The sequence below is a fragment of the Antechinus flavipes genome, chromosome 1, assembly GCF_016432865.1.
Source record: "Antechinus flavipes isolate AdamAnt ecotype Samford, QLD, Australia chromosome 1, AdamAnt_v2, whole genome shotgun sequence".
In the NCBI taxonomy this organism is placed as follows: domain Eukaryota; kingdom Metazoa; phylum Chordata; class Mammalia; order Dasyuromorphia; family Dasyuridae; genus Antechinus; species Antechinus flavipes.
In genome coordinates this window covers 281,518,549-281,543,956 of record NC_067398.1, presented here as the reverse complement: position 1 = coordinate 281,543,956, position 25,408 = coordinate 281,518,549, and positions in this window count along the sequence as shown.

Sequence of the window (25,408 nt, the reverse complement as noted above, 5' to 3'; positions counted from 1 at the left end):
AACCAACAAATGTATATAAAATTCCAACTTAATGTCTGACTCAACCAGAAACAAAAATGATTGGTTTCTCCTAAGGGAGATGAAGGGAATGAAAAAGCAGAAACATTATCCTCATTTTATTCGCTTCCCATCAGGTTTCTTGTATGTAAGGCAAAGCAAAATAGAACACATTTCTTAATTATTTTCCATGACCAGGCAGTTTGCTAGATACTGGAGATACAAATATAAGCAAAGAATAAAACATTCCTCATCCTCAAGCAGTTTATATTCTAATGAGAGAAGTGGTGAGATTTAAATGATGACTCTAAAAAGACAGAAGCATAGACAGGAGAAAAAAGAAGGTAGGCTGACTTTGAACACTCCCCAAAATAAAGGTACCAGGAGGAACTCATCAGTGCAAGAAAAGGTAAAGGCATGTTCCAAGGTTAAAGAACCATAGAGTAGATGAATGTTCTAGAACAAAGCAATCTCAGGCTCTGAGGGAAGTTCCTGGTGTTAAACTCCAGGAAGTCAAAAGCACAAACAAGAGGATACTGAAAGTTGGCCATCCTAGGATCCTCACCCAAATGAAGCCACTGGAAGGAATTCACCAATGAGAGAGGGGGACTAACAAAGTAGAGAGATGTTTCAGGATGAGAGGATTGGAGAGCTAGATAAATGTCCCAGGGTGAAGAGGTTCCAGGCATTGAAGGAAGTTTCAAGATGACCTTGTAGCTAACGCATGATATATCACTTTCATATCTAACTTATCTCTTTTGAACTTCAAAACAACATTGAGAGGTAGATAGGGAATGCGTTATCTTCCTTTTTTTTTTTAGATGAAGATCTAAAATTTAAATCAATAAAATATTTATTAAGTAACCAGGCACTGTGTTAAGTTCTAGTGACTAAAAAGAAAAGACAGTCTCTGTCCTCAAGGAGTTTAAAATCTAATAAATGAAATGGTATTTAAACAATTACATATAAAGTGAACTCTATAGAAAATAAATTGTTGCTGTTGTTTGTCCTCCATTTCCAAAGAAAACAATGGAATGGTTGGACATTATGGAGTAATGCCTTGACTCCTTGGTTAATTGAATTTAAGTGAGGCAGAATTACACAAAGTCATCAGCTTCACTCTTTCTTCCAGTCATCAAACTCCAGTGGCAAGGCAAAAGTCAAGACATTTGGCAGCAACCCAGTATGCATTGACTGACTGCCAGAGACCATGTCCTTGGGGGACATGCCAGAGACCATGTCCTTGGAATCAAAGAGCTAAAGAAGAATGTAATCGCCTGCACATAAATTCTGAAGCTACAACCTTATCGTAAACAAACTATACATCCTAAACTCCTGAGACAAGATGATGTGTGTCCCAGGAAATTGGCCCTATCAGCCCAGGTGCAAGATAACAATTAGGCTCCAGGATGTCTGCCACACATCTGGTGTGACATTCTTTACTTTGCTACCCCCCATTCAGAAATGTATTTAACTAGACCCTCTTCACTCATTAAACTGAGACTTTGTTTCACCCCAACTGGTCTCCCTCCTCATTTCTAACCCCATTACTTTTCAGGCATAGCCTTACAGACAAATTCCAGTCTTGGGACCCGCACTTTGATGACCTGCTGGACGGGTCAACTGACCTTGGTGTTTTATATGCCTGACCAAGCTTGAAGTTCTCCACAGCATTTGACTCAGCCACCTTCATGACCATTGAAACACATTATTCTCCTCTGCCCATTCCTCTGGGAGATATCTTCACGAGTTTGAGGTAGACATCTACTTAACTCACCAAGGGGTTTGTCAGTTTACACTTAGCTTGGTTTTAGATTGTCTTCCAAAAAGGTTTTCTGGAATATGGCCAGTAAGCAGTTTGGAGCCACAAATGAGAGTTGAGTGAAAGGTGGACACCAAAGGTGAATGAAAAGCCCTAAAAAGAACTAGTAAGTCCTTCTTACCAGAGGTCCTAGTATTTCTGGAATACCCTATAGGATAAAAAGAAAATAATTCAGAGAAGGAAAGGAGAAGTGACCCAGATAGTCTATGGTAGCTCTAAGAGTTATATTCAGATTTTCAAGCTTCATATCCAGTGTTCTTTCTAGTACTCCAAATTGCCTTTTTATAAAAATAAAAATAAAAAAAAGTCCCTCTTAATAACAACTCTCTTCTAATTAACAATTGAATAAATTATGATTAAATTAAATAAAAATATTTAATTAATATAAAAATAAATAAAATTCATAAATTCTAATTCATAATGGAATTTTCTTCTTCCTTTTTTTTAAGAATCTAGTATCCTTGTTGGCTTTTTTCACAAAAGTATACAAAATATTCAAATAAAAGATTTATTCTTTTTAATCTGGAAGGTATAATTTAAGATTTGCATCTATTTAGTTTACCTATCAGATCTTTGGAAAAGAGAGGAATTTATGACTAAACAAGAAATAGAAAACATTACAAAATGCAAAAAAAAAAAATTACATTAAATTAAAAAGCTTTTGCATAAACAAAACCAATGCAATTAAGATTAGAAGGGAAGCAGGAAGCTGGAAAACAATTTCTATAGCCAATGTTTCTGATAAAGGCCTCATTTCTAAATTACATAGAGAATTGAATCAAATTTGTAAGAATACAAGTCATGGGGGCAGCTAGGTGGCTTACTGGATAGAACACCAGCCCTGAAGTCAGCAGGACCTGCGTTCAAATCTGGCCTCAGATACTTAACGTGTTCTAGCTGTGTGACTCTGGGCAAGTCACTTAACCCCACTTGCTTCAGGGAAAAAATACAAGTCATACACTATGACCATTATGATAAATATTCAAAGAATATGAACAACTTTCAGATAAAAAAATTAAAGCCATCTATAGTCATATGAAAAAAATGCTGTAAATCACTCCTAATTAGGGAAATGCAAATAAAAACAAAGCTGAGGAACCACCTCACACTTAACAGATTGACTAAGATGACAGGAAAAGATAATGATAAAAGTTGGAGGTAAGGTGGGAAAACTGGGACACATTGCACGTTGAAGTAGTAAATTGATCCAACCATTCTGGAGAACAATTTGGGAGCTGTGCCTAAAGAGATATAAAACTATGTACATCCTTTGATGCAGCAGTACCACTACTGGGTTTGTATTTCAAAGAAATCATAAAAGAAGAAAAAACGACTCATATACGCAAAATTGTTTGTAGCAGCTCTTTTTATGGTGGCAAGGAATTTAAAAATGAATAAATGCCTATCAATTGGGGAATGGCTGGATAAGTTCTGGTATATGAAACTAATAGAATATTATTATTCTATAAAAACTGATGAATTGGCTGATTTTTTAACAATCTTGAAAACATGAACTGATGCTGAATGGAGCAAGTAGAACCAGAAAAATATTGTACATTGCAATAAGGTTGTACGATCATCAGCTATGATTCTTGGTTCTTCTCAGCAATTCAACAATCTAAGATAATTCCAATAAATTTTGGATGGAAAATGCCATCCATATCCAGAGAGAAATCTATGAAAACTGAATGAGGATCAACACACTCTATTTTCACTCTTTCTTATTTTTTTCTCATGGTTGTTACCTTTTGTTCTGATTTTTCTCTCCCAACATAGCTCATATGGAAATATGTTTTTAAAAAATGAATGTACCTGAATAACTTAAAATAAATAGTTTAAATTAAATGTATATAATATTTGCATCTACTAAAGTTATAATTGATGAATTCAAACACAAAATAAAACTCTAGTTTTGACAATGTTTATAGAATGTTGCTGCATGGCAAAATATGATCAATATGAAGAATTTGGAAAAGAATAGAAAGATGTTATGAACTGATGCAGAGTGAAGTAGGTGATCTAGGAAAATTATATACATACATACTACAACAATGTAAATGGAAATAAAAACTTCAACAAAAAATGAAACCAAGTGTTGTATAATGAGAATATCCAAGTTTGACCCTGAAGGAAAATTAAGAAATGTACCTCTTCATTTATTAGAGAGGTGAGAGATTATAGGTGCAAAATATTGTATATATTGTTGCAGATTATCTAAATAATGGTTAATTTTGCCAAACCATTTTTAATCTTTCTTTTTTTATTTTTCTTGGTGAATAATAGAGTAAAAGAGAGAAAAAGATTCATAAATGAGTGTGATATAAAAATAAACATATGAATAAAATATGATTTTGAAAAAATGTTCATATTAAAGATAGAATAGTCTTTTCAAGGAAGTAAATATCACTATGATTGAAATTCAGCATAATGCTATTAGATTTTGAAAACATACTCTGATATTGAAGTAGACCTTCTTTAAGCTGTTTTTATACTGAACTACCAAAAGAACTTTAATAGACACCAACTGAATACGTAAGATACCTTAATATGAACCTCCAAAGACAGTCATAGGAGGTACCAATGCATTTATTATTACTCTCTTAAGTCAATTAAAAAGGCATGTTCTTAAGCATTTGCTAATGAATTAATGTATTTTTAGGTGCTGAGAGGAATACACGAATGAATAAAATGATGGCTACCATCACACACATATATAGTTCCCATTTAAAAGGGACAAACAACAGCAACAATTTATCTTCTCTTTAGATCACTTTATTTATATTTGAGGGGATATTAGGTCCTGCTCTAGACAATTATTTGGCAAGACTTTTCTGAGTTTAACAGCAATATTGTAATAATGATCAACCATGAAAGACATACTTTGAGTAATAATTCAAAACAATAATGATCCAAAACAATTCCAAAAGACTTATGTTAAAAAGTGCTTTCCATCTCCAGAGAGAGAACAAATGAATTCTAAATACAGATTGATTTTTCAGATTTTTCCAGTTTTGTCGAGGTATTTGTGATGATATCAGTGCTGTTTGTTCTTATAATCACAGCATTAGGTAATTTTTGTTTTGGGGGTGCTTTATCAGCAGGGCAGGAACTGGCGAGACACCAATAAAATAGCAGATGTACATAGCAAGATCCAATAACATATCAACCCGACATCAATTGAGGAACTTTATAACACACACGTGTATTTCCAAATGGGGATATTAAATTAAGGATCTAAAGAAATATTATTAACAAATAAAAATTACATATAATTTTATTGATAAGAAATGTGTATATTAATATTAATTACTTTAGGACAAACTATCAATGATCTTTAGCCATATTATTATTATATTACTATTACTCTCCTCAATAGTACATGCATTTATATTCATCCCTTCCCCTTCCCCTCCCCCATAACACTTAAACATAGGTGTAAGCATGAGTGCAAGTGTGAATATAAGCACATATGTGAGCATAGGTGCAAGCAATTTAATAATTTATGGTAATTTATGCTTATAACCATTAAACCTCTGTACTCTCTTTACTAAATTTTATTGCTTCCATCACCCTAAAACCAGATGATAGGCCTTTAATATAGTATATTACTATACCACAGAGAATAGGTACATTAAGTCTCTATGACAAAATAGCAAGTATTATATAAAATATTATAGGATGTTATGTGCACACAAAATATGATAGAATAAATATACTCTATGAAAATTAAGATACACCATCTTTTCAATCAAAATCTTGGTCTTCTAAAATTTATATTTTAAAAAAGACCCATAGTGACATAGTATACAAATTAAAATAAGAGGGGGGCGGAATATTAGTTTATATAGCTTAACCCAAAGCAAAGCACTGAAAATGCTTAGATGGACTGGACTTTAACAAGTCCCACAAACACAAAAGTTTGGTCCTAGTCTTAAAGTTAATTTTTATTAGATCTACACATGCAAGTTTCCACAATCCCATGAGAATGATGAAGTTATTTTCTGAAATTAAACTTTATATTTTTAAAGGAATGCCAACAATGCTAATTCTTTTGTTTTCTTCTTCATTCATCTCTAGAATATGCTCTTGGCATTAGATTTTTTTTTCTTCTTCCATTCTCCAGCATCTCGCTTACCTAGGAAAGATCCCTTTTCTCTTATGGCCCCTTCACCTGATGCTTCTCTCTGGAACCCCATTTTAAGGAAGGATCATTAGATTAACCAAGATCATGTCTTCATTTTTCCATAAGTCCTGCTCCTGACCATATGATATCTTCCATCCTCTTTTTAGCTTCTTTCTGTATGCTGTCTTTCCTCCTTAAGATAAATTCCTCAAAGACTGAAGTTTTCTTTCTTTTTGACTCTATTTGTAACCCCAGGTCTCAGCATAGTATCTGCACATAGCAAAACTTAATAAATATTCAAATATTCACTAAATAAATATCACTTGAGTAATTCCTGCTTTTAATTGAACAGTGTGAGAACAATTTGAATGGTTCATTTTGTTTTGTTTTCCCTGACATAATATTGAAATTCCATATGATTTAAGGGAATGCTAGGAAGAGATAACATTCTATTCTAGCATGTATATATGCTTCTACCCCTTTCATGGGCACTGAAGGTAGATGCCTACTTGCTTCCCTTATACTTTGTAATGAACTACCTACTTGTATCTCTCTCTCAAGAAACACCCCTAGCCTTCTAGTTTCTTTCTAGAGTTCTATGTCCTTTAATCTAGAACTTAGAATATAAAAAGTCAATTAATAGTTTATACATTTGATCAGAATTGGAATGACCTTCACTTCCCCTTTAAACTAACATGCCCTTCCCAACTTTGGTAACCCAAAGGAATGTAATACTATCATTTTAGATTAGAGTAGGCTTACTGTCTATGTGAATGTACTTATACACCACTTAAAAAATCAAGTGAAGGAGGGAGCAATAAGTTGGTGTAGTGGACAGAGGACCAGCCTTGAAATCAGGAGGACCTGATTTCTGACCCCAGACACTTAAAACTCCCTGACTGTGTGACCCTGGGCAAGTCACTTAACCCCAATTGCCTCGGGGGGTGGGGGGAATCAAGTGGAGGAATCACCTCACTCACATCCAATCAAAATCCACATTAAGAGATTCAAAAGAAGACTATCTTGAACTTCTCTCAGGGATAAGTTCTCACCATATTTTTCACCATAACCTATCCCTAGAAGTCCTGCTCAGCACAGTACTATACATAATTTCTACTTCTCTAACCAGGAAATCATTAGGGTCTTCAGGTTTTAGGAAACTTAGTTTCACAAATAGCTCAGAAAACTTTGCACAAGAGATTAGAGGAGAAGGAATCCAGAATTATTATTTCACTTATCTATAATGTCTTTGCAATAATTTTGCTGAATATACTACATCACTATCTGACATCCCTAGAATGCAATAGTCAATTTCGTTTTAACTTCCTGAAATTCCATTAATGACAATAACCTGAGCAATGAAGTCAGCGGGGTCGTGATCACCTCCTTTTCGGTACTTTCACCTCCTTTCCTGAGAAGTCAGGGAGGGTGTGATAACCTCCCCTTGGGGGCTCTGACCTCCCTGAGGAGTCAAGGATGGCATTACCATCTCTGTTCTAAAACAAAAGAAAGTGGGGGGTGTAATGGGCTGAGGCTCGAGTTGATGCACTGAGGTCCCAAGCACGTGAGGCTAAAAAGTAATTGGACCATACTCTATTAATATATATGCTTGGAGAAAGAATGGCCCCCGCCCACTCTTTGTGCAAGTTCTGATGTGTTGTATAGGAAATGACAATTTTTGCCTTAGAAAGGCAAGGGAGTGGAAAGGGACATTGCTGGCGGGCATATTGACACAGCTGCTCCCATTGCTATTGTGACCGCCCTTCACCTCTGATCCCCTTTTCACCTGCAATCCTCCTTCACCTCTGCTAGCTGGCTTCCTGTCACAGCTGCCCGTATTGCTATCACAATCCTTCTTCACTTCTACTGAGAATAAAGATTGAAGATTTTTCCCTTGACCTGAATTCCTGACTCCGGCTGATTTTAAATATGCTGTCATCACAAATTTCTAATTTATTTTCCACCAGGAAAATTTAAGAAATTTCAGAGTCAAAATTCAAGCTCTTTCAAAACATATTTACCATTCTACTATTCCTCCCATGAAAGATTTGGAGCCCCTGCAAAATTATAAAAACATTTGCAAATATCATGATAAATATTACAATATCATACAACTAAAATAATCATTCCTGCATCTTGAATAATTATCCTAGGGCACTATTTATTTAATATCCACATTACCACTGCAACCAGTAAGTAACAAAATGCAAATTTTAGCAACAGAGTTGCTTCAATGATTAAATAACTTAATTATATGCAGAACATATTCATATTGTTATAACAATACAGTAACACAATGCAACATATCTATCATTAATGCATTCACAAATAAACAGAAAATAGACCCCTTCAAAAAAAAGAAAAGACAATAAATAAGAAATGCAATCATTGCTTACACATGACTCAATTAATAGCTATGTATACAGTTGTATCCAATGCACATACATTAATGTTATCATCTATTGATCTACCACATTCAAAGTTATAAGACTTCATAGATAGATTTCATTCTTGTGGTATTTATGCCAGTGACATAAGTAGCAGAAAAAGAGCTTTTTAAGGATTTATCCTCTTTTCCAGCTTTAGGCAGGTGTCTTCTAACAGATGAACTTTTTTACATTTTCATTAAGCAAAACTCAGTTTCCTCTTCAGTTATTGGCCAAAATCATTTGTTATGATCTTTTTATTGTGAGGGGATGGCAGTTTTCCTGTTGTACCTGGTGAACAGGGCTTCCTGGGACCTGATAGTTCAAATATATCCTATCCTTTATGTCATCAAATATTCTTATCAGACAGTGAAAAACACTGAACTTTGAATCAACAATGAAAATTCAAATTCTTGTTCTGTCATGTAATGCCTTTAAAATCCTGTCTATGCCTTAATTTTCTTTTATTTTTAATAATAGCTTTTTATTTTCAAAATATATACAAAGATAGTTTTCAACATTCATTCTTCCAAAATCTTGTGTTCCAAATTTTTCTCCCTCCTTTTCCCTCACCTCCTCCCTAGATAGCAAATAATCCAATAAGTGTTAAACATGTACAATTCTTCTGTACATATTTCCACATTTATCATGCTGGACAAGAAAAATCAGATCAAAAAAGGAAAAAAATGAGAAAAAATCAAGCAAACAAAAAAGGTAAAAATATTACGTTGTAATCCACATTCTGTCCTCACAGTCCTTTTTCTGGATAGAGAGGGCTCTCTCCATCATATAGATCTCAATTTTCTTTGCCTGTAAAATAAAGGGGCTAGATTAGAAGACTTCTAAATGCCTTCTGTCTCTAAATTTCCCAGATTTAACTCATCTCTTCCTATCTCATTACTTCGCAATTAATTGATTGACACTACCTCTCTCAATCTCTTCTCGCCTCTAATTGGAGGGCTGAAGAGAATAGTACCAAACCACTCCTAATGTCTTACTTCATAAAGGGCAGCAACTATATCCTCAGCTCTCTCCATTTTGCTTGATTTCCACTACATGTAATACAGTGCTCCCATACTGGATATCCCCTAGTTTCCCCTAGTTCTATTTCCTCTCTGCTTTTATATATTTTTCTCTCCTCTTCCCTTACCTCCTCCCCACAAACCTATTAGATTGTGAGATTCTTGAGGGAAGGGACTATCTTTTTTATTAATTTTATTCCTAGCACTTAGCATGGAGCCTGGCATGTATTAGGTCCCTAATAAATGTTTATTGGAATGTATTAGATCCTTTAGATGAAAGATTCTTAACCTAGGATTCACAAATTTTATTTATCCATTTAAAAACATTCTGAAAACAGTTAAATAAATTTCACCAGACTTGCAAAGGTATAATCCATGACACAAAAGATTAAAAATTCCTGCCCTGGATTTATGCAAAAAGTGAACTGCAATCCATCACCTATTAATATCTTTTTCCTTTCTCTGGAATTATTGTGTATGCTGGTAGATTACAGATTTTCAGGGATATTAAATTAAATGATCACAATCACAAACCCCAGATTCTAGGTTATATATCTAGTTTCGCTTTCTCTCCTCTAGTTTACTAACACATCCTCAGATGCTTTTTGCATGTTTCAAATTTAATATCTTAGAATAAAAGCAAACTCAGTAGGCTGAAGCATCTTAATTATCTTCCTCTTCTCTTCCAAAACTTTCCTATTTATCTCAAAAGCACCAGCATTCTCCAGTCTCCCAGGTTTCTAGTCTTGGCATCATCTTTGAATCTCCACTCTGCCTCACCCCTCAAATCCAATTTATATCTATAGTTGCAAATCTCTTACATCCAATTCTAATCACAAAACTGACATCTTAATTAAGGTTCAGGGTTCTCACCTCTTGCTTAGCTGATTGCAACTATGTCTCTATTCTCCCCACTACAATTCATCTTCCACACAGTTGTCAAAGTGATTTTCCTGAAGGGCCATTGTGACCATGAGTCTCTCCTTTCAACAAACTCCAGCTTGTTCCATTGCCTAGAGAATGGAATTTATATTCTATTTAGCTTTAAAGCTATTTACAACCTGGCCTGACCCATTTTTTCCAACTTCATTATTCATTAATCTTTCTTTTATATTCTATAACCTGGACAAATATTTCCTTAATTCCCCTCATTTGATATTCGTCATGTATCACTTCTTCATCTCTACCTCAAATAATCCATAACTTCCTTCAAAATGCAGTTCATGCTTTAATTTCAATATGAAGTCTTTTCTGATCTCCTCAGGCTAATGGCTTTTTTCTCAGACTATCATATATTTAATTATTTTTGCTTTTGTTTACATTTATTCTCTTTATAGTTGTTCTATGTACTTATAAAGTCAGACTCCAGCTTCAATTGCTATGTAATAATGATATAATATAGATATAATATAATATGTAATATATGTAATGACAGGTGGTGTGGTATATTGAATATCAGGCCTGGATTCAAAAAGACCTAGTCTCCTGATGTGTCAGATTTGGACACTTCTTACTTGTGTGACCCTGAACAAGTCATGGTTTGCCTTAGTTTTCCTCGTCTGTGAAATGAACTGGAGAAGGAAATGACAAACCACTCCATTATTTTTGCTAAGAAAACTTTGGATAGGATCATAGAGAGTCAGATATTACTGAAAATAATTGAACAACAATATAGGTAATATGTCTAATATAACCATACATAATTTAGATGTGGATGCATCTAACATTAAATGACTGACCTACATATGATACATATAGATAGATTTTTACATCTAGAATCTGGAAGGCACCATTTCCTATTTCCAAAAAGTAATTGCAATTTCTACCTTTGTGAAGAGTAGGGAGAATATCTTAACTATATCACTTATAGTAAAAGCAGGAAAAATCTAGAACTCCAAAGGTATTAGATCAGAATCATGCATCATACCTCCAATTCTGGTAGCTGTCATGTAAGATTTTTCATTCTGACAAAATATTTTGATACCCAGTTTCATTTCACTCCAAGTCTTTATAAAGATTTGTCAACCTTTTTTAAAGGTTTTAAAGATTAAAATTGCCCAGCCTCTGGAATACAGAAATTATACAAAACCAAAAGTCCTGCTTTTCTAGCCTCTTAATTTTTATACCCTTGATCCAAATCCATAAATGTAAACACATTTCTTCAATAACAACAACCAAATGTATGGAACACAAATTTTGACCACGGGAAAGAATATCTAGAAAAAGTCAGTTTGGCTGGGGGAAAAATGATTTGAATTATCATTAGTGGCTTAATAAAAGGATACAAAAGAGAAAAGCTCTTAAGTCCCTACAGATGAAAGAATCTTCTTTGCCCTGAACTTGAAAAAATTTGCCTGTTTATTTCAAATACATTAGAATAAATAGAATTTGAAGCACATGAAAATCTATTGGGAAACAAAAAAATAAAATAAAATAAACATTTACTAATATAGTGTTGTCAGTGTACATTCAGCCTGCAAGTATCTTTTTGCTTTGGACTCCAAAGTAGAAAATGGTAAGATAAATAGTAAATAAAGTAAGGTTTTGGGGAGCATGTGCAGAGCAAATTATTGCAAGTGATTAAGTAGTCTGCTGACTGTCACCAGCATGAAGAATATGACTATAACATGGTAGAATGGGGGGAAAAATTGTTAGTTTCTACGTGGTACATTTTCCATGAAGAAATTGAATTACCTCTAAAAATTATGTACCTCAATATTTTTTCAATTAAGTAGCCTTGACTCTGAGGATCTTTCCTATTCTTAAAGCAGTATTCAGCTGCCTAATTTCTACATGAGTAACTCCATTTATGTATAATTTATTAATTTTTTTCCAAAAATATTTGTGATCCTTTGATACTGTGATCTGTTAGGAGGCATAATTACAGCATAAAGCATTAAGTTGACTATTTAGATATTTAACTCTCTCTTATTATTGAATAGACTAGAAAGATCTCAGGTATTTCCAGAAGGACTGCTTTTCATTATATTTGCATAGAATTACTACTGAAAAGGAATATAGAGTAGAATAGAAAGGAAGGAATTTCACAATTATCTAGACCAAACTTCAGGTTTTACAGTGCTTACAAAGCAGTGTTTATCCATACATTGATTTGGGAAACTGAGGAATGTATAGCTAATATCCCAGTCACTAATACAGGTAGACAATGTGTGACTTATCATCCAGGAAAAGTAGTAGCATCAGAAGTAGTGATACACACTCCTAATAAGCAATTTGGTGATATTTATCCAGATTTTTACTCCCAGCAACAGAATCCAGGAATATTCTAGACTGCAGCTATTGCAGTTGACTATCATATGCTCACTATCTATATAAATAGCATACCACTGGAAGGGTTGGTAGACATGGATGCACATTATATAGTCATTAGAGGTGCCAATTGGCCTAGTCATTGGCCAAAAATTAAGGCAGACACCTATATGTCTGGCACAGGAGGATCAATAGCAGCTGAAGTTAGTGCTACCTCTTTAAGATGGATATTTGAAGGTGAATCAGGAGCTTTTATTCCTTTTATAGTTGAAAAAAAACTCCATCAATCTATGGGGAAGAGACATTCTATCTTTGACCAGTCTTGTGGTGGCTATCCTGCCTTCATCACTATGACCAAGTGATGAAGGAGGAATGACAAGGTGGGACCCCAAAACTCTCTCTCTAAAACTCCTTCAAGGAGAAAGTCTCCTTGATCCTGGCCTCTATAAAAGACCCCGCCTAAGGGAAACAGGATAAACAGCTTCATTCTGTTATCCTGAGAGACAGGCACCACCCCTATTGATAACACTCGCTACTGATTAAGCTTCCCATTGAATTAAAGATCAGTCTAGAGACACTTATTCAATTCTAAGATTCTCTTTTTTAATTCCAGCTCAAGCCACACCCAGCCCCCATTAAGAGTAACCCCTGCTTATAGCCAAGGCCTCCATTATAAAATGAACTTGCAGGATTTGCAGAGGACCTAATATGCCAAGGAATCTCTCTCCATGGCATAGCAGCAACCCTCTGCCCGCTGAAATGATATTCTCTTTCAGTGTTACCCTTTCTTTATCTTTCTCATTTATTTCCTTAACAAGACTTTATACCTCTGTGTCGGGATTTCTTTACTACTTAACTTCTCTGTTGGGACCTTGCCACCAAGAAATTCAGTCTTTCTATTCATGCATAGTAAAGGCTGACTTCCCACTAATAAACTTCTTTTACCAGTCTAGCTTTTGGGGTTCATAAATTCCTTTATGAAGAATTTCTGCGCCTCCAGAAGGGGTTCCCACAACTCCCCACCCTGTGCCAAATCCTAGGGAGATTTAGGGGAGCCAAACCTCTTCATTTGGTTCCCTGAACCCCGAACTTGCCACTAACCTCATCATTTAACTCCCTGACCACCAGAAACCCGAAGTCCTCCAGAAAACTAGCCTGAACATTACAAAGATCCATAGGCGTTGAACCCAATAGTAAATAGTAAGTGGCTGAGCCAAATGTTGAACCCAGACTCTTTGACTTGATATATGGTGTCCCTTCCCCTAGCAAATGGTTCTCAAACTTTTTGGTCACTAGATCACTTTACACTCTTAAAAATTATTGAAACCCCCACCCAAAGAGCTTTTCTCTATCTAGACCATGTTTAATGGGATCCTAGTTTAAAATACAAAGTGCAAAACACTTTACAAGGGCAATTTCTTAGCCAAAAAGGTACCTTTATTTAAGAGAAGAGGTTACAGACAAAATGAAGTAAAATAGGCACCAAGAGTGGTAAAAATGAAATAGATTTGGGAGAGGAATACAGTTAGTAAGGAAAGGGGCTAGAAAGAAGCCATTAAAGGAATGTGCCATGAGACCTGGGTATACCATTGACTAACAAGCTAGAGGAGTTTAGCAGATTAACTAGTGTTAACTATAAAATGCTATGAGGAAGTAGGAAGTACCTCAAAGCAGGCTTAGTCTTGAAAAGGACTTAGCATCGATCTTCATCATAATGGTAGAAATATAGCCTGGCAATTTCTCAGGGGAAGAGGAGAAATAAAAGTAAAAACAAGGATGTATATTGAAATTCTGAGACTGCCTTGAAGATATTAACAAAGGCAATCTGGCAAAGCCTGGGTATCTTAAAGGTATCTTAAAAATGCTAATCAGGACAGTCTAGGCACATTGTAATTGTCTTAATTATGGGAATAAGATAGTCTGGGAAACTAAGTTCCCAGGATGATCATGTTAGCATTTCCTAAAATATAAGAGAGAGAAATATAAGCGAGAGAATAAACTGGTTTAGGATTCACATCATTATCTTTCAATATTTACTATATTAGGAATTAAAATGTCTTAGTATAATAGTGATATAGTTTTAACCTTGAAGGTCCCTAAGGGATTCTAAGAAATCTTTACAGGTCCCCAGATCACATATTAAGAACCATTGCTCTATACCATGCTTACACATCAGCACTTCTGCAGAAGTAGGAATTTTTTGTTGTTGTTATTGTTTTGTCCTGGCTGGGTTTTTGCCTTGCAACTTTATTTCTCTGTGTCTTTTACAAAAATTGTAATTCATGTTCACATTTTATTGAATATAGATTTTTAAAAACTTACCTAATTTGCTGATTTTAAACAGATTTTCATGTCTAAAATCCACAATAGGGTGCATGATAAATGTCAAATAACTGGATAAAACATTTACAAAAGCCCTCCTCTGATGTCTTACCAAGAACTGAATGACCCTAGGTTTTGGAAGATATCTTTGAGAGAAATTAAAATTTTAAATGGCCTTCAGTGCTGCATGGCCCTCTTCTGCTTGCAAAATGGCAGTAACTGAGTGGTGAGAAAGGAACAAAAAATAGAAATGACACATGCGGCAGATTCAGAGGATTATAGACTTGTATGAACTCATAGAGAGTGAAATGAGCAGATCTTGAGAGAAGTTTATGTCATGACCATGTTGAGAAGAAAGACACCCCAACAAGTTTAGAGTCCCCCTGTCCATACTGTGGATTTGGTAAAAAGAATTCTCACTCTCAGTCTCCAAGTTAAGAGTCAAAGATTTATTATTCTGCTTGACAATGGGCTAATTTCTAAGGGAATTTTAGCAAAGAGTCAGAATCAAGAAGATAACTTTATAAGAGAGAGAAACAAAGATTAAGTTAATGTGCTAATATTATGGCTTAGAGGTACAATTTAGGAGTGGTAGTGGTGGGGTAGTTACCATCATTGAGTTCTAAAATTTATTGAACTAGACAATCAATATTAAATTACTGCTATTGATGGCATTGTTTATGGCACTCCAAAGACCAGATAGGTTAGAGTTTCTCAGGCAACCAGCATTGTTTGTGAAACTCCCAAGACTGGGTAGCCTTAGGGTTTCTCAGGAATTGCAACTTTCTAACACCTTATCATTTCCCCCTCAAGCAATTAAAACCCAAATTCATTGGAGTAAAGGGACTGAAGTAATCTTCTTGTAGAACTACTTCAGGCTGACAAGATATGTAGAACTGGCCCTATCTAGCTAAATTCAGACTGAGGAGTATAGTGTTCTCTTCTTTAAAATATAATGGTCCTCTCTGGGAGCAGGTTTCTTGGGGAGGTTTTCTGGAGGCAGCTTTAGTTTCAGTACAGAGTAATAATCACTCCAAACATAGCCAGGTGTTAAAAGTTCAGATTTTTTTATTTTCCTCCAAAATAGCCCGGTTAGTTTTCTTAGAGGCCTATCTCTCTCCTTGGTTCCAAGAGCTCTTATCCCTAATCTTTTGCCTCTGCCAGCTTCAGCTTCTCTTCTTCCAAATGTCTCCAGCCAATACCAAAGTTAAAGTTGGAATGAATCTGACTTCACCCGGGAGATAGGCTTGTAGGCTTCCTCCCAGAGTGCTCATCTCCAACTCCTGGCAATGTTCTGAACTGACTCTGACTGACTCACTGAAGTTCTTTTTATGCTCAGTGTAAAAGGTTGACTCCTCCTCCAAGAGAGGAATTAAGGAAGGTGTGAATTCACAAAGTTACAAAGTTAACTTTGTGAATCTCCCATACTTGTGAACTCCAATGAATACTTAAATACATTAGTGAGTTAGAGAATTTGCTAAGTACCATGCTAAATTAGATAATTATTGTCTCTATCAACTCTAATGAGTTAACACTTTGTAAGGATTCCAACAGAGGAGGAGAAACTTAATGGTGGCCCAGCATCCAGGGGATACTGAGTTTTAGGATTAGATTGTGGCTTGTATTCATTTTAGGAAGTGCATGGAAGACACAAAGCTTTCAAGATGGGGAGAAAACAATTATCTTAGAGAAAGTGGAGGATAACAACAAAAACAGATAAATTCACACTTCTCTGTCCCTATGTTTCCAGTGTTTCCAGAAGTACTGTGGAACAGTAGTTCAGGTCTTCTATGAGTTCACAGGCACATCTAGGAAAATCTGAGGGAGATGAGGTAACAAGAGTGGCACTTTTAATTCTAGAAACATGAGTCTAACTGGGAAGACCTTCCAATTTAACTGAAGTTAGAGTAGTCAGAATGACCCTATATGGTCCTTTCCACTTTATTTATACCCATGGGGTCAGTACCTTGGGCCTTCCAAGATTTCACGTATACCATGTTCCCCAGATTTACTGGACTAATAGTTTGGGCATGAGCATCTGTGATTTTAGGGAGTGGTTTATTTGCATATTCAGAAAGAGCCTTCAGGACTGCATCAAACTATGTGGCAAACAAGTAATCAGTTGCTGTTCTGGATCTATAAGAATGTCAGAGATTAAAAAGAGACTTCCATACAAAGATTCAAAAGGGCTAAGCTTAATGTTCTCTTAAGGTGAAATTCTAAGTAACTCAAATGGGGGATTCTTTACCCAGTCCTCTAAAGTCTCCAGGCACAGTTTAGTAAGGACTCACCTGAGGGTGTGATCCATTTGCTCCACCTTTCCAGAAGAATGAGGATACCAAGCAGAATGGAGGTGGTAAATAATTTTAAGTGTCTCAGCTACAGCTTGAGAAGTGAAGGCCACACCTCTGAAAAGAGTTGGGCAGGCCAAAAGGAGGCATGATTTCTTTTTCAGCTCTAAAAGGGAAGTTCTCTACCCAATTAGAAAAGGTGTCAACAAAAATTAAAAGTGTAATGCTGGAGAAACTAAAGCAAGATAGAGATTAGAGTTTTTAATATTTTTATTTGAGAGGGAGAGGTTGCCTGGGACTAACACAAGATCCATGTTGACCCCAGTGGACTGAATGGGACTCGAGTCTCAAAGCATTCAGCATCGAATGAAGAATTCCAGGGATTTTTATAAGACTCCAGCTATCAGGGAAACAAAGGCAGAGGTAGAGTGAGCACTGGTGAGCAGAAATTTCCAGGAATGGACCATAAATGTGCTTCTAACAGGCTGGGAGTATGGAAGGACTATAAATTCTTGATAAGAGGGAGTGAAGAAGATAGTCAAGCTAGAGACAGGAAGTCTGGAACAAGGGATATGCTTACATATCTCTAAATAACTTATCTGCAATTTATGGTTCTATGGAATGCTAATGGTCAGGACTAGGTAGCTCTGTCCTAATTTATATCACTTCTAATGGTCAGGAAGGGGGGCTGTAACCAAGGGAATTTAGGCAGAACAATTCAGGGAAACTGAAGCAGAACAATTCAAGGAAGCTGTGTCATAACAAGAGTAGTCTGAAATCTCTTCAAGAAGGCATATGTGTAAAATCTATCTGCTACTGCTCTTCTGGTTATGTACTCCTCTTCTGGATGGACTTCAGGAGGGGGAGGTTTTAACAGCTCTTTCAGAATTTACTTGGACATACACTGGCAGACCTAGCAGACTTGTCTAATTATTTTTCCCAGCTTGTGACTTGTGAAAATAGATTTTACAAGGTATTGAAAGGTATTCTTCCCAAGTGAGCAGCTTGATGTAGTCCAAAAAGAAGTTTCTACTGGTTTACCACTGGGATTAGAAGTTGACCTGAAGGTATTTGAAACTACCCAAAAGGAAAAGGGATATATCCCCTTTCTTTAGCAAAAGCCTGTTCCTGGTAGCTATATGAGGGAGTGTAGGAGTCAGGGAACTGAAGAGTCAAAGGTGCCATCAGGGGCAGTCAGGCAGCAGCACGGCAGCTCAATGGACAAGCCTGTTTTCCTTGACCTAAAGTGAATCCCCTTCTGATATCCTTTACAAAAGATAATAGAAAACCTCTCTAGGTCCATGAACAGCTTGCAGTAATTGTAGAATTTCCCCTACATACTTAATGGGGAAATCTTTGGTGTCAAAAATCCCCTTTCTTTCCACATAGTCCTATGAGCATGCAAGATATGAAAGGCATATTTGGAGTTTGTATAAATGTTCATTCTCATTCCTTTCCCCAATTCTAAAGTTCTGGTGAGAGAAATAAGTTTGACTCTCTGGCCAGAGATGGGTGGGGTGGGGAAGAACAGCTTAGCCTCCAAAGTGCTATTGAGGCTCACTGTAGAGCCTCAATAGACTTCCTTTCCTGTTTTCAAAAAATAATAAACCCATCAATAAACCATTCACTGTCTGGGTTATCAAGAGGAATGTCTTTTAAGTCAAGTTAGCTAGAGTAGATAGAATCTAAGGCTTCCTTACAACTGCGAATAATGTCACTCAGTTGAGTGCTGTCAGAGAGCAGTATAACAGAATTGAAAGTATAGTACACTTGGAAAGTCAAGTCACAGGAGTGCCTGATATTTGATAAGCCCACTAGCAAGCCACTGATGACCTTTGGCTTCCAAAATGCTCTGAACCCACTGTGGGGTTAGAACCTCCAATGGTTGGCCTAAGGTGAGCTGTGACAGCCACTGCTCCAAGATAGGGGGTCCATTAGATGACACTGAATCAAGCTTCTTTGAGAAATAAGCAACTGATCTGGGATCTGATTCCAGGGACTCAGTCAAGACCCATAGAGCCTGGTCCCAACTTTCATCAACATAAATTAGGCAAAAAGAAATTGTGACTCTTTATGTAGCGATATACAAAAGAAAGCACTTTTAAGATATAAAGTACAAAATCATTGTGTGTCCCCTGAGAACTGAGTCAGAATAGTCCAGGGATTAGACATGATAGAGTTTATGGGAATAAATGCCTCATTAACAGCTCTGAGATCCTGTACCATACAGAACTCCCCATTCAATTTCTTAACAGGAAGGATGGGAGTAATACAGGGAGACTGACAAGGAAATAAAAACTTGTACTTAAGAAATTTTTCAATCATAGGTTGCAATCCTTCTCTGGCCTCTAGTTTTATTAAGTACTGGCACTTATGAGGGAATATGTTGGGATTCCAGAGTAACCTGCCCAGGATTTCCTCGGTCCCAGACGGAGAGAAATTTCAGATGGAATATAGAAGGGATTTGAGAGAAACACAAAAAGTATACCTGGAGGTCTAAGAAAATAAAATTGGATCGCCAATTTCACTATTAAGTCATGCCACAACAACAGGATAGGACAGGGGGAAATGATAACAGTGTTTGACTAACAGGTCACCAAACTGATAAAGCAGAGAAACTGTTTCTCAAAACAGTTCATAAGTTTCCCTTCGGTTCCCATCACTCTGTAAGGGGAGGGGAAGGACAGGTAGAATCAGAGTCAGGCTCTACTTCCAAAGTCAGGAAGGACAGAATAGGAAGCTCCCATGTCAAAAAGAAATTCAGTGGACGGAATTTTTTGCCACAGCCAAAGTTACCTTGGATTCAGCCATCATGATGCAATGAGGGCATCATGATGCCAAACCCCAAGTACAGTTACTCCTGGTCATAAGACCAGAGGATAAGGCATTGGGGAGAGGGAGCTTGACCCCCTCAACTACGGTGAACATCCTCTTTTCCAGTGCCTCTCCTGTTTGTACTTAGGGCATCGGGGTTTCCTCCAAGAACAGTCGTGAGAACAATAACCCTGGTCATAGCATCTGAAGCATGAAGCCATGTAGTTCCCAGATATATGGCAGCAGCTAAAATTTGAGGCTCCTCTCTGATTCTTGCTTGACACTGCATTTATTCTCCTTTACCTCCAACTTGGTCTTTATTATTGAAAATTCTAAAAGCTGTTTCCAACATCTGTGCCTGGGGAGTTTGAGGACCTATAGCTAACTTCTGCAACTTCCTCCAAATGTCTGGGACAGACTAATAAAATGCATGTTGAGGACAATGGTTCTCTGGAGAAGTGGGATCCAGGTTAATGTCTTTCTTTAGAGCCTCTATAAGGTGCCCCTGAAAGAAGGCAGGATTCTCCTCAGCTCCTTGAGTAACTTTCTTAAGTTTTTTTCATAATTAATCTGCTTCATAATTCCCCTCATTATATGTTCATTGAATCAGATTAGAAAATGATCACTACTCTTTCTGTTTCTGTTTTCCTTCTGATAGTCTTACTCAGTTCCCAGACTGAGATAGCAATAATACTTAGGGGCATCTACAAGAGGAGGAAGAGAACTCAGCTACATCATCCCCAAACTTCTGGGCTAGATCCCAAATTCTTTTCTTCTCTGGTGCAACAAGAGAAGGTAATGATGTTAGCACCTCTCCAGGTAAGAGCAAATTGGAGGAAAATAGCTTTTAACCCTCAAAACATCTAGTGCGGCCTTAGAGCAATGGCCAAATTTTTCCTTGATCTGGGAAAGGTCTGACATTGAAAAAGGCACATGCATCCTGAGTGTTCCACCCCAAGAGGCTGATGTTTCTCTTAATGGGCAGAGTTTAGAAGAGGTGACTGAATCAGGATATTGAGGGAGAGAAAAAGGGAATCCCATTCCTTGTATGGTAGGGACTGAGGGAAGAGGGCCAGGAGATTTCAGAAACCAGCTTATGAGGTGAGGGTCCAGAGAAAAGGTACTGAGTTGAAGAAATATTGCCAGACATAAGTTTCAGATCTTGATAAGGGGGTGGCCCTGGAAGGGATTCTCAGGCTTTCTGAAAATTGCATAAGAGGGCAAATGGAGGATCCCTTGTCCTTGGAGAAGTAGAAAAGGGAAGTCATCTAAGAGGTCAGTGTTCAATTCCCCTAGATCAGGTTTAAAAATAGAAATGAACTGTCCCTTCTTTCGCCACAAGCCTTAGAATTCTTAGTCCTATCTTACCTCTCTTCCATTGGCATCCCAGGGAGGGCAAAAAGTTGGCAAAGGTTTCTTAATCAAGAAAAAACTTTGCCTAGAAATGGCAAGAAATTACAAGTCCTGTGCAAGAAAAATTTGCAGAGCTCAAATGATTAGACAAGTTTTCCTAGGAGCTTGGGATATCCTTCGGCTATAAGATTGGGGTGAAAAGGGATTACCTTAACAAGGAGGGCATAAAATTTGGGGGACAAAGGGCACTAAAAAATGTTGAGGAAAAAGACAACCCAGTAAATTTAGGGTCCTCCTGGTCAGTGCTGTGAGTCTGGTGAAAGAATTCTCACACTCAGTCTCCAAGTTAAGGGGCAAAGATTTATTACACTGTTTGAAAGTGGGCTAATTTTCAAGGGAATTTTAGCCAAGAGTTAGTCAAGAAAACAATTTTTATAAGAAAGAGAAATAAAAATTGGATTGATATGCTAATATTATGGCTTAGGGATACAATTGAGGAGTGGTAGTGGTGGAGTAGTTCCCATCATTAGATTCTACTTTACTTAATTTTACTTTAGGTTCTACATTAGCTTAAAGACTAATAGAATCAGTATTAAATTGCTGCTATTGGCCAGCATTATTTGTGTCACTCTCAATGCCAGTTAGCCTTAGGGTTTCTCAGGCAACTTTCTCACATCTCATCAACTGTGTTGGAGAATTCTTCAATCCAGAGATCCTAAGATCCTCCCAGGAGAGTAACTCCTCCCAACTAGGTTTCTCAGACTGGGCAAATAACAAAAAAAACAAAAACAAAAAACAAACAAACAAACAAAAAAACCCTATCAGGTTAGGCTTCTCATCTACTTTCCCTTATTTCAGAGTTTAAGGGATAGGTTGTCAGGTAATTTTGGATTTGGGAGTTGAAGATGAAAAAGTCTTAACTCTGAAGTAAACTTAGTCCATCTCAGACTATCAGGAAGGGACTGGAGGTCTCCAGTTAATCTCATAAAAATTTCTTAGAGGTGAAATGGAATCCACTCAAAGTTTATTTTTATTTATACAACCTTCCAGGCTATATTACTTTGATCTCTAAGATTACTATTTCTGAGGAGATGTTCTCCTAAACTCACAGTATAAGGGTTTTGTATATCTCCTTCCCAATTGCCAAGTAAACTCCCAAATGGGATCACAAAAAGTCGGACATGATTAAAATGATTGATTTCAAGACTGCTAATGAAATGCATTCTTACCCCCATTCTCTTGGCAGAAAGGTGAAGGATTAAAGGTACATTTATTTTCACGTGATACTGAAATTTTGGTTTGTTTTTGACAACACAAGTTTCCAACACAAATTGGAAAAATTTTTACTCAAATGAGGAGGAAAGAAAAGTTAGTTAGATTATGATAGAAAAAAAAAATTAAAGCACCAAAAACTATTTAAAATGCAAAACTACATATTTAATACTCATTACATGGGTTTTAAGCTATTAAAATGTCATTTAATTTTTGGTTCTCTTAATTTGAAGACCAAAAATCAAAGAGATATACCGTGGGAAGAACTGAACTACTCTTCAATCTGATGTTTTAAGGCCTTTGACAATCTGAATTCAAATTACCTTCTGTCTTTTATATATACTCTTTATTACACTCTACTTTCTAATGAAACTGTGACGATGTAATGATGTTCTGGGTCACTAGGTGGGGTTTACAGAGGAAACCTGAAAATACTGATAAAACTACTCCCTGAGGCAAGCAGGGAAGGATATTGCAGGGGATCAGCTCAACCTTACAGGCTTACCCTCTATGGAGGTTTTATGTAACCCTGCCTTACTGAATCCAAAAAAAAGTCAAATTACAATGTCAAACCCCTGAGATTAAATTTCCCCTATAAATCTGTCTATGGCCTACACCCTCTTTGTTGAATCCTTTTGGGTTAGTTCGCGCTAGTGTTTTACTTCATGGTGTCTTTCTTCCCATCCTCTTCCCTATGCCCCATGGTATTTTTCCTCCTCATAACTGAGTAACTCATTTTGGTTTATAACTAAACTCCTCTATGAATTTAGCCTGTCAGTCAATGGTATGTTATCACTTCATGAAGTATTTCCTTTCTCCTGGGTAATTGTGAGTTTCCCTGGGTCTTCCCTTGTCTTTTTCATTGTTAATTTCCATTGTTAATTGTATATGCTCTTCCAAAACTATTTCATATTTACCATTTCTAGTGTCTATTGCATCTCTTCATTTTTTCTGTAATGTCCTGTCATAAACAAACTTTTTGCTAAAGATAATGACCATTGTGATTTCAACACATGACTGAACTCCAACATTTTATGCAAACCCCAATATTTTGTGCCAATTGCTCTTCTCAGTCTCTTCATCTGGTGCCTACATTAATATCAACGTTTGGTGCTGAAACTCAAACACTGGACTCGCTGGACTCCTAGCTATTCCCCAAACTTGACATTCTATCTCTCACTCTTGGACTCTGACATAAACCATCATCCATTTTCATAACAGAATTTCAAAGTCTTTATCTTCCTTCAAGAACAAGATCATATGCCATATCCTCAGTTAAGTTTTTCCAACTTTTAATGCCTTCCCCCTCTACAAATTGTTGTTCAGTCATTTTAATCATGTCCAACTTTTTGTGACCGCATTTGGGAGTTTATTTGGCAAAGATACTAGATATGTTTTTCATTTCCTTCTCTGGCCTATTTTACAGATAAGAAAACTAAGACAAACAGTAATAAGTGAATTCCCCAGTGTCATACAGCTGATAAGTATCTGAAGTCAGATTTGAATTTAGAAAAAAGTCCTTAGGAAGTCTTCCTGACTCTATGCCCTTCCCTTTATCCATTGCTCTACCTTGCATTCCTCTCCTCAAATTAGTCTACACTTAATTATTTATTTATTTCCCTATAGTAGGTTGTAAGTTGCCTGAGGACAGAGATAATTTGGGGGTTTTTGTGTTTATATACTCAGGGCCTAATACAATTCCTTCTACAAAGTAAATATTTTGCCTATATTTCTTAAATTGAATTGTATATCTATTGTTTAATTTTAGCTCCTACCCAAGTCAGACAGGAGAGGGGAAACATGAGCTACATGTTACATTTAGAGAAAAACATGACTCCTAACTCTTCAGGAGAAATACACAAAGAAAGAAAAAGACTTTGATAGCTGTATATATTTAGGGGAAACTGGCACCATGAAACTTTTTTACACAAAATTTCAAAAATGGAGCAGATTTTAGAAGCCATTTAGTCTAGCACATGGGAAAACAGGAATACTCTTTTTTTTTTTCCAATTTACAAACATTTATTAAATTCCTACTACTTTCTTTTTTTATTTATTTTTTTATTTTTATTTATTTATTTTTATTTTTATTTTTTTTAAATAATTTTTTATTGATAGAACGCATGCCAGGGTAATTTTTTACAGCATTATCCCTTGCATTCATTTCTGTTCCGATTTTTCCCCTCCCTCCCTCCACCCCTTCCCCAGATGGCAAGAGTCCTTTACATGTTGAATGGGTTGCAGTATATCCTAGATACAATATATGTGTGCAGAACCAAACAGTTTTCTTGTTGCACAGGGAGAATTGAATTCAGAAGGTATAAATAACCCGGGAGGAAAAACATAAATGCAAGCAGTTTATATTCATTTCCAGTGTTCTTTCTCTGGGTGTAGCTGCTTCTGCCCATCTTTGATCAATTAAGGCTCTCTTTATCAAAGAGGTCCACTTCCATCAGAATACATCCTCAAACAGTATCATTGTTGAGGTATATAATGATCTCCTGGTCCTGCTCATTTCACTCAGCATCAGTTCATGTAAGTCTCGCCAGTCCTCTCTGTATTCATCCTGCTGGTTGTTCCTTACAGAACAATAATATTCCATAATGTTCATATACCACAATTTACTCAACCATTCTCCAATTGATGAACATCCTTTCATTTTCCAGCTTCTAGCCACTACAAACAGGGCTGCCACA